The 19,588-nt window shown below is 42.1% G+C and overlaps 1 pseudogene; it reads left to right on the top strand.

Moving 5' to 3' along the window:
• LOC145800290 (pyruvate decarboxylase 1-like) overlaps nucleotides 1-18,686 on the top strand; it is a 28,131-nt pseudogene extending 9,445 nt beyond the window's left edge.
• The last annotated feature ends 902 nt before the right edge of the window (nucleotides 18,687-19,588 follow it).

Genomic DNA, 19,588 nt, shown 5'->3' with positions numbered 1-19,588 from the left:
AGGCTGCAACTTGGAAGGATTCACTGAGAGACACGCCTTCTGTGTGAATGTCATGCAGAATGAGTTGGAAATCTTGAACTTGGCTGATCACAGTTTTTGAATCAACCATTACAAAATCCAAGAATCTGCCAACCACAAATTTCTTTGAGTCGGCATCTTCCGTTTGGTATTTTTTCTCCAAAGACTCCCAAAGTTCCTTTGTTGTCTTGATAGGACTGTAGACGTTGTATAATGTGTTGTCAAGTCCGTTCAAGATGTAGTTCCGGCAAAGGAAATCGGCATGTTTCCAGGCATCAACCGCAGCAACCACTTGCCGGTCGGTTTCATCCTCTTTCAAGATAGGAGCATCTTCACGGAGGAAACGAGCCAGGTTCAGAGTTGTAAGATAGAACAATATTTTCTGTTGTCATCTTTTAAAGTAAGTTCTTGACAACTTCTCTGGCTTTTCACTGTGATTTACTGGTACTGTTACAACAGGAGAGGGGGTTGGCGTCATTGTAGCCACCACAATAGTACTTGTTTGGGCATTAGTTTCAGTAGCCATCAATTCTAATTTATAAAACAAATTATAATTAGAATTTACACTACACAGAAAATTAAACCAAATTCACAAAATTAAATTCTGTAAAAAATAAAAGAAACACGAATGTAACTTTTATTTTCCAATTAATTTGGAAATAAAATAAAATTTTATTCAACCAAATTAATTCCACACATGAAATTAAATTCTGTAAAATAAAAGTAATAAGAATATAACTTTTATTTTTCAATTAATTTGGAAATAAAATAAAATTTTATTCAACCAAATTAATTCCACACAAAAAATTAATTTCTATAACACTTCAATAATTAAAATACTAAAACAGAATTTTAAGTAATAAAAACTCAGAAAATAATTTCTAAAACCCAAAATTAATTTCTGAAAAAATTCCACAAAAATATATTCTGAATTGTTAATGACACCAGTATCGTACTACTAGTTGTCAAAGAAAATAGACAGTATATTACTACTATCTGTCAAATAGCATATAATCACTATTTGTTTTTCCAACCAGAATATTATTTTGTAAATCCACAGAAAATAATTTTCTTAAAAGAAGAAAGAGAAAAGGAAACAAACGAAAAATTCTGTAAACAGAATAATTCGAATCTGTCTCAAGATTGTTGGAACAATCTTCTGTGTAAATAAAATAAATTGAAACTAATTCAAACAAAATAAAATAAAACTTACAGTATTTATTTTGTAGAACCGAATAAATAATTCAAAGACCAAGTCGAGTGTGTGACACTCTGTCCTTAAGACAGATTCGCCCCGCTATAGTGCTTACGGTTGAGTGGCGTCTATCTCCCAGGATACAATGATCTTTAATCAATTTGTAGTAGCACTCCAAAATAAATTGTTCGGCGAACCAAACCTGTGTTCTAATACTCTCTTTATTTTATTCTAAAACTAAAATGAAGAATAATGCACCAAAAATCAAAGTTTGGACAATAAAAGGAATTTTCTAGACTGATTTTTGGATGGAAAATTGGATCCCAAGACTGCTGGAATTGAAGGGTATATATAAGCACAAACTTTGTTCAAACAGGTACCAAAACCAAATGAACAGATGCAATCTGTTTCAAACAGATTTTTGCCCGTTGCACAAGGAACTGATTTCCTTCCAAACAATTTGAAAAGTAGCCGTTGGAGGACCAAGTTCAAAACTGCTTGAAATAGTATTTTATTAAACTATTTGAAATATATATATATTAAACTATTGAAATAGTTTAATAAATAAAGGAAGAGGTACAAATTTTAGGAAACAAAAATTTGAATTTAGAATTAAATTAAATTCCCACAATTACAAACTTTAGGAAACCACTTAGGAATCCAAAATTTCAATTTAGAATTAAATTAAATTCCCAAAATAATTTTTATTGAAAAAATTCAAATGAATTTTATCTAAAAAATTAATGTTAGATCCAAAAACGACGTTAACTTTCCATTCACTCATAAATGGTTTTGACGTTCCGTCTTCACGGTGTGATTTGCCAAGCGGCAAGGAACACTTCACTTCTTCAGACTCACCCCAAAAGACGTTTGGGGCCCACTCAAATTGGGCTAAAAAAAATATGCCTATATTAAACCATTTTTCCAACAGTCACTTTCACCGTCGGAGGCTCAGCGTCATCAATGCCATCGCCGGAGCTTACAGTGAGAATCTCCCTGTTATCTGTATCGTCGGCGGTCCTAATTCGAATGATTATGGAACTAATAGAATTCTTCATCACACCATCAGACTACCTGATTTCAATCAAGAGCTTCGCTGCTTTCAAACTGTTACTAGCTACCAGGTCCGTAGAGTTTAGTGTTTGAGAATTGTTTTTGAATTTTTGTTTTTTTAAATCTACGTAATTTTTTTTTTTAAAAAAAAAAACTAAAATGTACTGATTTGTTTTTAGTATTTTTTTTTTGGGCAAATTACACTAATAGTCTTACAGTTTGGGGCTCGTGTCACTTTAGTGACTGAATTTTCAATTGTGACACATTTGACCTTAAATTTTGAATCTTGTTTCAAATAAGGACAATTGATCATACAATTACTTAATTTCAAAACAAAATCGTTAATTTGATAAAATATAAACTAATTTGACAAAAATAAATGTCAAAAAAATATTTTAAAATTTTTAAAAATTATTTCTACCCACCATAGATAAAATTATGTAAAATTGATAAAAATTAATAAAAATTACATAATTAATTTTTAAAAATTAATTTTATATGATCATCATCCAAATACATAATAAAAATTAATTTGGTAAAAAAAAAAATGACTAAAAGATTTATCAATTTTATATAATTTAATCTTTAGTAGGTAGAAATAATTTTAAAAAATTTAAAAATAATTTTTTGACATTTATTTTTGTTAAATTAATTTATATTTTATCAAATTGACGAATTTGCCCTTAAAAAATGCAATAGTGTCTTTAATTGTTTTTATTTGAAACAAGATTCAAAATTCAGGATCAAATGTGTCACAATTGAAAAGTTAGTACACAAATCCCAAACTATAGGGACATTTGATGTAATTCACCCCCCCTTTTTTTTTAATAAATTTTTTCGAAAATATTTTATTTTTGAGTTTCAAAATCAAGGCAAGTTTTGCTTGATCGAACACCAATTGAGTGAGATCTGTTTGTATAAATGTGTGTGTGGATGTGTATGTATGATGTTAGTTGAAGTGAATGTTTTTGAGTGAATTGTGGATTGCGATGCAATTTGGCAGTTGTGAATAACTTGGAGGATGCACATGAACTGATCGATAACGCAATATTAACCGCATTGAAAGAAAGCAAACCTGTCTATAGCTGTAACTTGCCAGCAATTCCACATCCTACTTTTAGCCCGAGCCAGTTCCATTTTCAATCTCTCCCAGGTAAAACTTCGATAATTTGATCTTGTCGAGTATATATATATATATATAAATACTAGTGATTTGTTTGTGAAGATCTTTAGCATACAAATTGTACGGGAAAGAAATAAACCTTCTCGTATAATCCTGTTGATCAAGATTGCGCTCCTCTGTACGTCGTCGCTTTACTCCCTCAAAGCACAAACATGAGCTGGCCGGCGGGTGTGTGTGCGTATACCTCTCCGATGCCTAAGTCAGCAAAAATAGACAAATATACAAAGCTCTATGAATTCGAGAATCAAAGTTGTGTTACCTCTCAATAGGTGATGTTGTGAGCTTTTATAAGTTCCACGTGGCACAATCCTAGTAGGACTTTTACTCTTCCATGTAGAGTCCTCCTAAGAATCACATTCCTGAAAGATAATGCATATCCTTCAACACCCCCCTCACTGCTTAAACCAAGTGAGATGGTTTTACCATGGTCGGACTCCAATATGACCGAGGTAAGCATGGCTATGCTAAGCCGCAGACTAGACCGAGCTAATTTATCTTGGCTCTTCCATTCACTGCTCTTACCCCGGTTTCTCCCAGTGCTAACCATGGTATGTCTCGACCGGGATAACCAATAACGTGGTCCCGACCGGGATAACTTTGTGTGTGACAACCGAGCTTACCGTAAGCTCTTTGGGAACGGAGTAACTTCAAGCCTCTTTTGGACCGGAGTAACTTTAAGCCTCTTTTGGACCGGAGTAACCTTATGGCCTTTTTGCTCAGCCCTTCGTACTGTGGCCCATAACGGCCCATTACCTAGCTCGGCCCAATTTTTATATAAATTTCCCTCTCAATTGCCCCTTAATTCCATCTGCGCAGCATGATAGGGATTACCTTGTCTACCAGCCGAGCTAAAAACTTTAATCTTACTACTGAGCTAAACTTTTAAGCTTTTCCAGCCGAGCTAAAGCTCTTTTAGCCTTTCCAGCCGACCTAGATTCACACCGGGCTGTACCTGTCCGGTCAAAACGTCTCTTCAATCACAGCAACTGAATCGCTCCTCCTTCCAAGGACACGTGGCATGCTTTCATTGGTTGAAGGCAGCTATCACGCCGCCTTCGTACCTCGTGTTTTTTGAACAGTTCCCGCTTTTAGCCCTTCTCTATTCACAAAACAATCCCTAATGCTTTGAATCACTCACTTTACTATTCACCATTTCTTTCTTGCAAGCCTCTGAACCCACCATTTCAACCTGGTAACTGTGAAGCTCGTGATTTTTTCTTGCAACTGTTGCCCTCATCTTGACCTGGTAAGCTATATAGATATATTCTGCTTTTGTTGTTTTCGCATTTGTTTAATCCATAGCTTTTTGTTTGTGTTTTTACAAAACATATTCTTTCCATTTGCTTTGCCTTGCGTTTTCTGGAAAAAAACTTTGTAATAGAATCACTTGTATTCATGAAATAACCTGAGAAACACTGGTTTCGATCCAAAATCACAATATAACCGAACTAGGAAGTTGTTTGTAGTTGATGTCAATCTAGCCAGACTACCAACTGGACTAGCACTTCATGCTAAACTAGTAGTTTCATCAGGTCGAACCATCTTTTGTTTCACTTATCTTAGCCGGGCTATTGATCCGTGCTAATAGTATGCTTGAAAGCCTCGACCATGACCGAGCTACAACTCGGGGCTAAACCAGCCTTCTTAGTTCAAACCGAACTAAGAATGCTGCCCCTATAGGCTCAACCGGGCTAACAAATCCCTTGCTCAAACCGAGCTTGCAAACCTTCGCTTAAAACCGAGCTAACAGACCCTTTGCTCAAACCGAGCTAAGACACGAAGCAATTCACATAGCCGAGCTAGGACTTTATTTATCTTGCCTTTGTTTCTTGTTGCATGGTCCAACGATCTATGCTTAACACCTTTGTTTTTCACTTTGCAGACTTAGGTTGCCCAGGCACTCCTTTGAGCTCTCAACCGAGCTACTCAGAATCATTCTTCGACCGAGCTAACACTCGAGTTTGACTTATTCATAACTTAAACCACAAATGGGAAAGTATAGATTTGTAGTAAACTCACCAGGTGCCATGGCCAAATTTCGAAAAGACTATCAAATTCCAGATGACGTCCACCTTTCAGTGGCCGAACTAGAAACCGTTCCTTGGGGTAAACAGGGCTTTGTCCCTTTTAATGTTATTTCCATTGCGGAGTGTGGTCTACGCTTCCCTGTACAGCCCTTACTCTGTGAATTCCTCAGGCAAACCAAACTTTGCCCTACCCAACTTTCCACCAATTCTTATCGCATAATAAACGGAATAGCCGAGCTAAACCGCCGGGCTGGCCTTAACCTCGGTCTAGCCGAGCTCTTCCACCAGTATTCCATAGGATCAACCGAAGATGGCTGGGTTTACTACTTACGAATAAAGCGCTGGCGTGAAAAAATAATAAAGGACACACCGGACAAAGACTTGAACGATGATGATTTTTTCTGGGTATCTAGGAATTTTGAAGACCACCAAGCCCAGATCCTCGGCCACAGAATAAATTGGAACAAGGGTGTAGTTGGTAGGGTTGCCTCGGCTTTACTGTATTCGTCTCGTTATTTCAGTTTTCTGATTGTGAACCGAACTAAATGTTGTCTTCTTTTTTGCAGATAGGAACTTTCTTAAGTCCCAATACAACTACCCCAACTTGAACGTGCTTCGAGTCGCGCTGCAATATCCAGACCAGAGTTGGACTGACCTACTGAATTTTGAACCGACCTACCGATACAGTGGAAAGCGAAGGACCAGGGTAACTGACTTTCTGCTAGAAGCTTCTCCCGAACCGGACCCATCCTTGCCTCAAATCAACCTTATCCCTCTTACTGCCGAACAAGAAATGGCCAAAAAGAGAGCCCTGCGAGCCCTTCTGACCGAAACAAACCCAACCGAGGTACCACCAGCCAATCAAACTCAGGGGACCGTGTGGTGGCCCTTCTTTCTCAACAACCTTCATCATCTCGCCCAAAGAAGCGTGCCCGGACTACCCAAACCGAGCAACGTCTTGTTGATGAAGATGAAACCGTGGTTTCTCAAACCACTCTGCTAAGCCCTCCACCGAGCCCACAACCGGAGCACTCCGACCAAGCTACCTCCTCCAAATGGGCTCCAAAAATCACCTTTCAGAACCGTGCTATCACGGATTCTGACTCAGTGGTCGCAGAGAAAGACCACCTGATGGCATTCAACCTGGCTAAAGGTGTTTGCCTTTTAGCCGACATGAGGCACCACGACCACCTGACCGAGCTAAAAGCCCTTCGCTCGTCCACAAAATCCATGGTGCTGGTAAGTTGCCCTTTTTTCATTATTTTTTGATTTTCTCAACTGTCTGCTCGGTTTAAAAAGTTACTCTCTATCCTCTTGCAGGCTATTCAGTAAAACCATATCGCGCACAAGCGAGTGTTGGAACTTAGGAAAACAACAAGGCAGGCCATGGCAGAAACGGATGCCAAATCGGCCGAGCTGAAAGAATGTCAACAGAAGGCGGCTGAGCTAGAGACCGAGGTGACCCGTCTAACCGGACTAGTTTCCTCAGCTAATACTGATAAACAAAAGGCCCTGGCCGTGATGAAAGACAAATACCTGTGCGAGCTGGCCAAGCTCAAAGGAAAAAATAAAGCCGAAATAACGGAGCTTGAGAAGAAGTTGGAGGCTGCAGAGGACCGGGGCTTTAAAGAGGGTGAAGCCCTATACATTAAGCAGTGTGAAGCTGTAAAGGATCTCTTGTTTAAATGCGGGTGGAGGGGTGCTGTGGTGCAGCTCGGTCATGGGCCTGAGACCGAGGTCTTTAATCCTCCTCAATACTTCATACCGAGCTCACTGGCGGAGTATGTTGCTACCACTCAGCAACAGTTTCTTGAAGTTTCAGATGAAGAAGAAACCGTGCCCAACGATACCCCGATTGTCAATGATCCCGTCTGTCAGTCGGCTCGGTCGGAGCCAACGGTGAAAGACCTGACTGTCGAACTACCAACTGAAACCGTGCTTCCAACTGAGACCATACTCCCGACCGAAACCAAGCTTCCAACTGAAACCGGGCTGCGAGTTGAACTTGATGCGGATCTTGGTGATCTGTTTGCCTGACTTTGCATTATTCTTCTCTTTGCTTGATTTCTGTATTTTCTTTTCTTTGCTTTTGGACACAGATTGTAACCGGGCTGAGGCCCCATCTTTTGTACTTGCTTTGAATTTTTAATGAAGTCTGCTTTTTTGTTCCAACTCTTATTTCGGTTGATTTCTATGTTTATACTTTACTTTCTAACTGAAGTCTTGGATGAGGTACAACATTCTCTTGCCGAGATACTTTATTCCGGTCTTAATCATTGCAACTACAAGTATACCTGCCAACCGCTCTTTAGCCGAGATACTTACCTCGGTTAAAGAGTATCAAGAGTTGGTTTAATCCAGCCAACCATTCTTTAGCCGTGATACTTACCTCGGTTGAAGAGTACCAAGAGTTGGTTTAATTCAGCCAACCATTCTTCAGCCAAGATACTTACCTCGGCTGAAGAGTACTAGGAGTTGGTTTAATCCAGCCAACCATTCTTCAGCCGAGATACTTACCTCGGCTGAAGAGTACTAGTAGTTGGTTTAATCCAGCCAACCACTCTCTAGCCGAGATACGTACCTCGGCTGAAGAGTACCAAGAGTTGGTTTAATCCAGCCAACCACTCTTTAGCCGAGATACGTACCTCGGCTGAAGAGTACCAAGAGTTGGTTTAATCCAGCCAACTATTCTTCAGCCGAGATACTTACCTCGGCTGAAGAGTACTAGGAGGTGGTTTAATCCAGCCAACCACTCTTTATTGGTTATTCCTGCCCTCTCAGAATAAAGTGTTTGGTTATTCCAACCAAACGTCCTGCAGCCTGGATCCTTATCCTGGGTTTAGGAAGGGTGTTGGTTTTTCCAGCCAACCTCTAGATTGGTTTTTCTAGCCAACCTAGAGTAAAGTGTTTGGTTATTCCGACCAAACGTCTTGCAGCCTGGATCCTTATCCTGGGCTTAGGAGGGGTGTTGGTTTTTCCAGCCAACCTCTAGATTAGTTTTTCCAGCCAACCTAGAGTAAAGTGTTTGGTTATTCCGACCAAACGTCCTGCAGCCTGGATCCTTATCCTAGGCTTAGGAGGGTGCATAGTTGGTTTATTCCGGCCAACTTTGCTTTCAATGTCCCTAACTCACTAAAACGATCTTTTACAGAAGGAAACAACTATACTGAAAAGAAACTACTTATTTTATTGCGAAAGGAAAAATTACAAGTATTCTGAAAAAAGGCTAAAAATAAAATAGTTTGAGATTGGCAGTGTTCCATGGCCAGGGAATTGCTTTGCCGTCCTCATCTTCTAAGTGGTATGCCCTTTTGCCAGCTAATCCGACCACTTTGTAAGGTTCTTCCCAATTAGGCCCCAACTTGCCATCTCCTGGTACCACGGTGTTTCCGATCACTTTGCGTAGTACCCAATCTCCGATTTTGAATTGTCTTGGATGTACTGTTTTGTTATACTTTCTGGATAACTCTTGCTAGTACGAGGCAATGTGAACCAGTGCTCTTTCTCTTCTTTCTTCGGCGAGGTCGAGCTCCAATGCTATGGCTTCTCCATTCAAGTCTGGATCAAAATTTTCGCTTCTAATTGTGGGGAGGCCAACTTCCAGTGGGATTACTGCCTCCATGCCATAGGCTAAAGAGAATGGTGTCTCTCAAGTTGATCGCCGAGGTGTGGTACGGTAAGCCCACAGGACATGAAGCAGTTCCTCAGCCCACTTGCCTTTTGCTTTTTCTAACCTCTTCTTTAATCCATCCAAGACAACCTTGTTTGATGCTTCTGCTTGGCCATTTGCTTGGGGATATGCCGGTGTAGAATTGTAGAACTCTATCTTGTATTCTTCACAAAAGCCTCTAAAAATTCTGCCATCAAACTGAGTGCCGTTGTCTGATATTAGGGCTTTAGGTATGCCGAACCGAGTGATGATATTCTGCCAGACGAACTTCTTCACATCTTTTTCCTTGATTGATGCCAATGCTTCTGCTTCCACCCACTTTGTGAAGTAGTCTGTTGCTGCGAGAAAGAACTTTCTGTTTCCGGGTGCTGTTGGAAGTGGTCCTACTATGTCCAAGCCCCACATTGTGAAGAGCCATGGGCTGGTCAATGGTAGGAGCTCTCTGGCTGGCTGATGTATTTGGTGTGCGAACTTCTGACATTTCTCGCACTTCTTCACATACTTCTCCGAGTCTGCCTGAATGTATGGCCACCAGTATCCTTGCGAAATGGCTCTGTAAGCTAACGATCTTCCTCCTTGGTGGCTTCCGCACACACCTTCGTGTATCTCGAACAAGAATGCTTCTACTTTGTTGGGGTGAACACACTTTAGATAAGGTCCTGAGAATGACTTTTTGTACAATGCCACAGAAGGGGAGAGCCAAATCCCTGCGACTTTGCTCTAATTTTGTTGGCTTCTTTCTTTTCTTCCGGTAAAACGCCGTCTTTTAAGAATAGTATGATGGGATCCATCCACGAGGGGCCTAGTTCGGCGCAACATACCTTTTCTGCTTTGGGTCTTCAATGCTTGGTCTTGGTAGGTAGTCGATTAGCAGCGGATGAGGAATGAATGTATTCATCATTGAAGCAAAGCCTGCTAGTTCGTCTGCTCTGCTATTTTCCTCCTTGCCAATCTGTTCTATCCTTACTACTTCAAATTTCTTGATCTCTTTTCTGACTAAGTCTTGGTACTTAGCCATCCTGTCATCCTTTGCGTCGTAGTCGCCTGAAATTTGGTTTACCACCAGTTGTGAGTCGCTGTAAACCATTAGCTCGGTGGCCTTCATGTAGAATGTTGTTTTGAGACCTGCAAGAAGCGCTTCATACTCTGCTTCATTGTTTGATGCTGGGAAGCCAAGGTTGACTGCTTGCTCCACAACTAGGCCGTCTGGTGAGAAGAGGACTATGCCAAGTCTTGCGCCGTGCTGGTTGGATGCTCCATCTACGAAGAGCTTCCACATCTCTCCAATGAACAACTGAGGGGTCAGATGATGTCGTGGGGTCAAGAATGTTGCTGGTGTTTTCTTCAAGGTCCATGGTTGCTGTCTGCCCCTCGCTATCTGATTGTACCCAGTCTTTATTTGTTGGTGAGTCTTGGCTTGGTGTAGCATGGTTCGCTTCTTCCTTGCTTTCTTTACTCTGGTCTGCATTGGGGTCTGACTGAGTATCCTACACCAGGGGTTGCGCTATTCCGGCGTCAACTTCTATCCCTAGTTCGGTTGTGTCAGTCAGGTCGACTGGGCAGATATGATGACTTCCTGGGGTGAATTCTGCGACAAAGTCTGCCAAAACTTAGGCCTTTATCGCGGTTCTAGGTTGGAACTTGATGTCGAATTGTCCCAACTCTACTGCCCACTTCAAGATTCGCCCAGAAAAGTTTGCCCTCTCAAACAAAGCTTTTAATGGGAAAGCTGTGAGGACGACTATGGTGTGGGCGTGAAAGTAGTGCGACAACTTCGTTGAGGCCATCATCAAGGCCAAGGCCAAGGCCAATTTTTCCAATGGCAAGTACCTTGTTTCGGTGCCCAGCAATGTCTTGCTGACATAAAAGATGGGCAGATGTTGGATTCCTTCCGCACGGACCAACATTGCGCTAATTGCGTGCTGAGAGACTGCCAGGTATATGAAGAGTTCTTCTCCAGGTATTGGGGTGACAAGCAGTGGTGGAGAAGACATGTATTCTTTCAAGTTTTCCAGAGCGCGGTCGCATTCTTCGTCCCACTCGAACTTGGCTTTTAATGCTTGAAAAAATGGTCGTAGTCTGTCTGACGACCGGCTAATGAATCGGTTGAGTGCAGCTGCCATGCCGGTGAGATGCTGCACTTTTTTTACTGAGTTAGGCCTCTTTAGATCCTGAATAGCTTTGATCTAGGAGGGGTCTGCCTCTATACCCCGGTTGGTCACTAGGAAGCCCAAGAATTTGCCAAATCCTACACTGAACGCGTACTTCGATGCATTAAGGTGCAACTTGTGCCTCTTCAGAATCTGAAACATCTCACCTAGGTTCCTTAGATGGTCGTTCTCATCCTTGCTCTTGACACCATGTCGTCGATGTAAGCCTCCATTGTTCTGCCTAACAACGGCTCAAACATCTTGGTGACCATTCTCTGGAATGTTGCCCCTGTGTTCTTTAGGCCAAAGGGCATGACCTTGTAGCAATACAGTCCTCTTGGAGTTGTAAAGGACGTGACCTCCTAGTTTGGTTCGTACATGGCGATCTGATGGTAGCCTCTGTACGCATCAAGAAAGCTAAGTCGGTTGTGCCCTGCCGTTTGGTCTACCAGTTGATCTATCCGTGGTAGGGGGAAGCTGTCCTTTGGGCATGCTTTGTTGACTGTCTTATAGTCGACGCAGACACGCCATTTGCCATTCTTCTTTGGCACCACGACTGTGTTGGAAATCCATCTGGGGTAGTGCACTTCTCTGATAGCTCCTGCCTTGAGCAGATTTCCCACTTTTTCTGCCACTATCTCAGCGTGGTGGAGTGCCGATCTGCGAGTGCGCTGAATGATTGGTCTGGCGGATGGGTGGACATTGAGTTGGTGACAGATGAAGTTTGGATCAATTCCTAGCATGTCGTAGGGCGTCTAGGCGAACACTTCGATGTTAGAGGTCAAGAATTCCAAGACCTCTAATCTCTCAGTGCTGGACAACGATGAACTGAGCAAAAAGAACTTATCCGGGTTCTTTTCATCTATTCTTACCTCTACCAAGTCTTCCACTACTTTTTGATTAGCTGCTTTGCCGACATCTGCGAACAGTTCATTGCTTTTAGGTTCTTCCACCGAATGGACATATCCCTTGGCAGCGCGGTTGCCATTAACCGTGACAAAGCATTGCTTGGACATAATTTGGTCTCCAAAGACCTCTTCAACTACGCCGGCTTCGTTGGGGAATCGCATTACTTGATGGTAGGATGAAACTACCACTCGCATGGCATGTAGCCATGTTCTTCCCAAGATTATGTTGTAAGTGGAAGGGACCTTCAACACCCAAAATTCCACTTGTTTTGTCACGCTTCCTGACCTGACTGGAAGGATAATTTTGCCGACTGGCCACTCTGGCATTGAGTTGAATCCGATCAGGGGGGATACAACTGGTGCCAAGTCTTTGTCCTCAAATTTCAGTTGTTTGAAGGTGTCATAGTACATTATCTCACACGAGCTACCTTGGTCTATCAAAATCCGCTTGATGTCGTAATCCTTGATGCGGAGTGTGACGACCAGCGCGTCGTTGTGATGGTAATATATCCTCACCAAGTCTCTGTCTGAAAAAGAGATGACATTGGTGGCCTCCGTTCTTCCTTTCTTGATTGTGGGTTGTGCACTTAGAACCTCCCTTAAGTGCTCAGCCTTTTTGATCATGCCCCTGAGCTCACATACGTGCTCAGGTTTGCATACCCCATGTATTACGTTTATCACGCCTTGAGGTGGGGTGTCGATTTGCATTCCGTTCGGGTGGTTGTCATTCTGGGGGCTGGCTGCGCCCCTCCTTCAATGTATTTGTCCAGGTGACCGGCTGCCACCAACTCCTCTAGATGCTATCTCAATGGTGTACAATTTTCAGTGTGGTGCCCCTTTTCTTTATGGAAGGTGCACCGTGATCTTTCGTCGTAGTCCTTTTGCGCCTCTCCCAATTTAGCTGGCCATTTGACGAATGGTTCATCGCGTATCTCACTGAGAATTTGGTAGATTGGTTTCTTGAATACCGTGGTGATGGCAGTGCGGACTCTCAACCATCTTTTATCTTGGTCCTCTTCGTTATTTCGCCTGCCTCATCCATTCTTGCTTTGACGTTCTACTGTATCGACCTTTGCCGTAGTCTTCTTTTCTGGTGTTGTTGTTGCACCAGATTTTGCCTTGGCACGAGCGCCATCCTCCTCCACCCGAATATGTTGGTGCACTCTTTCCATCAAGGGTTCCATCGTGAGGGGTGGAGTCATTGTAATCGAATCCCTCAATCTGTTTCTGACTGGAAGTCCTCTTTTGTACTGTGCGATGGCGAGATTGGTGGGGCAGTCCCCTATCTGGTTGAACGTCTCCCAGTAGCAACTGTTGTAGGACCTTAATGTCTCTTTGTCGCCCATGTCGATAGAGAGTAGCTGATCAATCCCCACTGGCGTCTTGGTGTTCGTTCTGAATCTCGTCACGAACGCCTCCGCTAATTGCGTCCAGGAGGCTATGCTACCTTCTGGTAGCCTTTTGAACCAAGTTAAACCTAGGTCGCCAAGGCTAGATGGGAATAGGATGCACATCAAAGCTTCGTTCCGCCGGTATACTGCCATAACCTGGCGAAAGTGGCTTAGGTGCATGTAAGGGTCTGTCTTCCCTTCGTACGTGGTAAATTTAGGCTGGATGAAGCATGAGGGTAATGGTGCGTTCTCAATCGCCGGAACGAACGGCGAGCTATGTAGTCTTGCCAACGCTTTATTTGTTGGTTCATAGGCAAGGTGCGGCATTGGCATTCCAACCTCGACGCTTCCATGCGTCCGAGGAGCCAACCGCTGAAGGGCTAAAACACTGTGTGGGTCGCGTGCCCTGGCATCCTCCTTCTGTCGCACCCTTTCTTCAAGCACAGCCCGTAAGTCGGATGATCTAGGCAACTCTGTTTGCTTGGATGATGTCTGGTGCGTGTGTGACGGCCGATAGGTACTTCCCTCAGTGTAAGACCTCAATGATCTCGTTCTCTCAGACCTGGAGTAACGAGTTCTGGAAGTCCTTGATTGAGTGTCGCCTGTCCTGAGGCTTCTACTCTCTGCTTGCGATGGCATGGTATGCCCACCACGATCTTCTGAGTGGCGAGGAGGTGTATTGCCTTTGCGCCCTTCTCCTGTCGCCACCCCTTTTCCCTTGATCTGGCGCTTCATGGTCTCCATGTCCGCCGCCATCTTCCTTATCAGTTCATCTTGCTCTTTTACGCGATCCTCCAAAGCTTGAGGGTCGATTCTTCGCCTTTGCCTTTCAGGACTTTGTGAGCGAGAGCGACGGGGGCTGTTGTTCCACCTCCCCCTTGTATCCCTCCGGGGATTCTGTCGCTGGGGCTCTAAGTCCGCCATGGGAGGGATAGAGGGCAATCCCTCGCGCCTCCCACCCCCCTCTGGGGTTTGTCCGTCAATGGCAGACTGCGGCAAATCTTCGTTGTGCGCCATTCAATTAGTGAGGAAAACTTAATCAAGAGGTTTTGTTCGTTCTGTTTTTTCCCATAGACGGCGCCAATTGTACGGGAAAGAAATAAACCTTATCGTATAATCCTGTTGATGAAGATTGCGCTCCTCCGTACGTCGTCGCTTTACTCCCTGAAAGCACAAACGTGAGCTGGCCGGCGGGTGTGTGCCGGATACCTCTCCGATGCCTAAGTCAGCAAAAATAGACAAATATACAAAGCTCTATGAATTTGAGAATCAAAGTTGTGTTACCTCTCCATAGGTGATGTTGTGAACTTTTATAGGTTCCGCGTGGCACAATCTTAGTAGGACTTTTACTCCTCCATATAGAGTCCTCCTAAGAATCACATTCCTAAAAGATAATGCTTATCCTTCAACATCCCCCTCACTGCTTAAACCAAGTGAGATGGTTTTACCATGGTCGGACTCCAATATGACTGAGGTAAGTATGGCTATGTTAAGCCGCAGACTAGACCGAGCTAATTTTAGCTCGGCTCTTCCATTCACTGCTCTTACCCCGGTTTCTCCCAGTGCTAACCATGGTATGTCTCGACCGGGATAACCAATAACGTGGTCCCGACCGGGATAACTTTGTGTGTGACAACCAAGCTTACCGTAAGCTCTTTGGGAACGGAGTAACTTCAAGCCTCTTTTGGATCGGAGTAACTTTAAGCCCCCTTTGGACCAGAGTAACTTTATGGCCTTTTTACTCAGCCCTTCATACTGTTGCCCATAACGGCCCATTACCCAGCTCGGCCCAATTTTCATATAAATTTCCCTCTCACGAATGAAGGGGATGTGTAGAAACCTTTCATGAGATTTAATTATTTGAATCAGTTTGATTTTGTTACACGTAGTTTTCAAACTCATCAATTGTTATGACTATGTTTAGAAAATCAAAAAAGCGTGACCAAGAAAGTGTTTACACCTGCTGACTTGTGCAAGTGAGAAATTTTTGACCAGTTTAACGAATGATGGTTGAATTTGAAAACCATTTAATAATTATTGGACATGGAGTTTTAGCAGTTACTAATTTTATTGGTATTTTCGGAATAGAAAAACGGGTGATAAAGTTATGAGTTGTGTGCTTTAATATAAATAGATATGTGTGTGTATTGCAGTGGTGAGTGTGTACACGTATGAATGATATATTTTGGTTCAATTTATATTGATTTTGATTTTAATGGTGTGCAGATTGAGTAATCAGATGGGTTTGGAGGCTGTAGTGGAAGTAGCAGCAGAGTTCTTGAACAAGGCAGTGAAGCCAGTGTTGGTGGCTGGGCCGAAAGCGAGTGTCAAAGGCTTCTGATGCATTTGTTGAATTGGCCGATGCCTGTGGCTATCCAGTTGCCGTGATGCCATCAGCAAAAGGACTTGTGTCGGAGAACCATCCCCATTTCATTGGGACTTACTGGGGTGTTGTAAGCACCGCATTCTGTGCAGAAATCGTCGAATCTGCCGATGCTTACTCTTTTGCAGGACCCATTTTCAATGACTACAACTCTGTTGGGTACTCTTTGCTTCTGAAGAGAGAGAAGGTGATCATCGTGTAGCCTAAACGTGTGGTGATTGGAAATGGGCCTGCGTTTGGGTGTGTTACGATGAAAGGTTTCTTGAGAACTCTGTCAAAGTGGCTTAAGCGCAACGCAACTGCCTATGATAATTACCATATGATCTATGTTCCCGAGGGACATCCTCTCAAGTGTGAGCCTAACGAGCCCTTAAAGGTCAATGTTCTGTTCCACCACATTCAGAAGATGCTGTCAAGTGACAGTGCTGTGATTGCTGAGACTGGGGACTCTTGGTTTAATTGCCAGAAACTGAAATTGCCCGAGGGATGTGGGTAAGTGGTTGAGAGAATGTGGCGTTTCTTTTTATTTTTTATTACACTTCATGATTCAACAACATTGTGAAATTGGGGTTTGCAGGTACGAGTTCCAGATGCAATATGGATCAATTGGCTGGGCTATAGGTGCAACTCTTGGATATGCACAGGCTGCACGAAATAAGCGAGTGATTGCTTGCATTGGTAATGGTAGCTTTCAGGTATTTATGCATACATATCCATCTTTGTTGTGTTCCATATGGTTTTTGAAAAATCTAGAAACCTCCTAGATATTGATTTGTGATTATGTATCAATTTTAAGCAGAATATAACAGTCTCAATCAAACAATCAAGACACAGAGACAACGATTTTACGTGAAAAAAACCACAATTGGACACCTCCAACTGTGATAAAAAAACCACGGGCAACAGCTACAAAACAATCCACTAAGAAGATTTAAAGGAATTATACAGGTATACTCTCAATTACCTAGCGAATTCACGCCTAATTGAACCAACCTCTATGTGCCTCTTCCAACCCGTCTTCACCTCGGAATTGTCTTTACGATGAGCCACCCCGGAATCCACCAAAGCTTCAGGCTCGAATTCTTCAGAATCCACCGAAGAACAACTCTCTCTTTTGTAGAACAAACAAACCTTTGATGTACTCTCTTTGAACCATGAGTTGAATACTTAATAAAACATCAAAGAAAACTAACAAAATATCCCCAGATATAAACCTTAGAATCCAAAAAGAAGATCTAGAGGACTTGAGTAGTCTAGTTTTGGGAGAAAACCAACTACTTATAGAAAACCAAAAGTAATCCTAGACTTGGAAGAAAACCCAATCCTTATTGAAATCCGAAAAACTGTGTTCGCGTGGTTCGCTCGAGCGCCCAATAGCCCGCTCGAGCGGCTTTAGCAAAATATGCGCGTGATATAACAGAGGTCCGCTCGAGCGCTATAGAACCCGCTCGAGCACGAAATCACATATCTCAGTACTTTTGTAGGCGACCAAAACTGCTGGAACCAGGGATTCTCCGCTCGAGCAGGGAAGTGTTCGCTCGAGCGGACAGGCAACTTGGAATGCATTTTTGCATTTTGCTTCGGGGGCGCTGCCCCTCGACCCCGTCTGGGCGCTGCCCCGGACCCGCCAAGGGGGGCTGCCCCCTAGACCCCCGCGAGCTGACCGGGCAGCTCGATCCCCCGTCATAATCAGCGAAGTGGTAATCTTGAAAGTATTAGCATCACAAACTTCTCTGAAAGGTACAATTCAGGTTGGATTCACATCTAAACACTCATAGCCTCACTGAAATAAAAATGCGAAAATAAATACAACTGAAAGGAGTTTTGTCAAACGGGGTTGCCAAGAATAAAACCTAACAGTTTTGATTCTTGTAAATTTTCCTAATGATACTTCATATGAATTCTGGCAATCACTTCTCTGCTGTTCCTATTTATCTCAAAAAATACGACATAGATCTCTATTTCGGGAAAGAAAGAGAATGCTTCTTCCAATTCAAATTAAATCTGTATGAGTTTCTCCCAATGTTCTGGAAGATTGTTGACTTCCTCTGCAATATTTCCCACCGTATGTTTAAGGGTTGTGTTGTATTGCTGTCTATGCTTGTATATCTTCAGCTTATATCACCTTGCATACACAATATGAAAGACTCGAAACTTTAAGTACTGCAATAATGGAATTCACTACTGATTATCTCCTGAATTTGTCCGTGTTAACACTCATTTTGGTGAATGCTTCACAGGTGACTGCACAAGATGTGTCAACAATGTTGAGATGTGAACAGAGGACCATCATCTTCCTTATAAACAATGGGGGATACACCATAGAAGTTGAGAGCCATGATGGTCCTTTCAATGTGATCAAGAACTGGAACTACACTGATTTGGTCCATGCAATCCACAACAGTGAAGGCAAGTGTTGGACAGCTAAGGTGAGTTGGGAAGCTTAATGCACATTCGCTTTGATGTATCAACTCTGAAATGGGACGATTAGTGATCAAAAAAACTTATTTTTTGTTTTTTTGTCCTTACTGTTGCAGGTGCGCTGTGAGGAAGAGCTCATCGAAGCAATTGATACAGCAATGGGTGCTAAGAGTGATTGCTTGTGCTTCATAGAAGTGATTGTTCACAAGGATGACACGAGCAAAGGGCTGCTTGAATGGGGCTCCAGAGTCTCTGCTGCAAATAGCCGACCACCGAACCCTCAGTAAATACTTATCATTGCTGCTATAAGTGGATAGAACAACATTTTTATGCTTCCTTGGGTATATTAAGTTCTAGGTTTCGCTTGAGTCACCTGTTCGCGTATTCTGCATAGTTCTGCTGAATTTTTTTTGTGTATATTCCCTTTGATTTTTAACATCTACCGATCTCTTTGCCTCATTTTTTATCTTTTTTTTTCATATTAAAACTTTCCTTTTAGTTTGACTGTTAGATGTTTGGAATAATTGGATGGACCAATGCAGAGAGAGAGAGAGAGATGGAAATGGAGAGGTATGAAAATGAAATGGAGTAAATGGATTTGGATATCTTCGTCAATGGAAAATGATGCATAAATAATGTCTCTCAAACTACTTTTTGAAGTTGATAATACTGAAGTGTTGTTCTGAGACAGAATGGTGTATTTATTTGTCGTCGTTTTATTCTAACCTTCCCTCTCATAAAAAATAAGTACCACCATAAAAAATAAAATAAAAAAGGGACTAATTTTAGAGATTGTTTAGTAATTTTTTAATTTTTTATAAAAAAATATGTAGAAAAATAAAAAAGTGATGTATCAACTTGTTCCAAATAACAACTTTCCAAACTCAAAGCAAGGAAAATAATCTTTTTTTTTTTTTTTTTTTGGAGGAATAAACACTAGATATTTATAAATAGCAATAAAAGTCTATACAAAATTAGCTGCACTAGAGAAGGGCATAGCTTTCCGGCATTTTTGTTAAATGACGCATTGTTTGGTCTGTATTTTAAGATATAATTTTTTAATTTTTTTTAAAAATTTTTTGAAAGAATATTTTCAAAATTATTTTATTTCTTTTACATATCAATCAATCACTTTTTCGTTCTCCTTTCTCATTCTCAATCACTTTTTCTCTCACATATATCTATTCAA

This window comes from Camellia sinensis, chromosome 10, assembly GCF_055761805.1.
Source record: "Camellia sinensis isolate YWXY chromosome 10, ASM5576180v1, whole genome shotgun sequence".
Classification (NCBI taxonomy): domain Eukaryota; kingdom Viridiplantae; phylum Streptophyta; class Magnoliopsida; order Ericales; family Theaceae; genus Camellia; species Camellia sinensis.
Note: the sequence above shows the minus strand (reverse complement) of the source record. Positions and strands in the feature narration are given on the sequence as shown.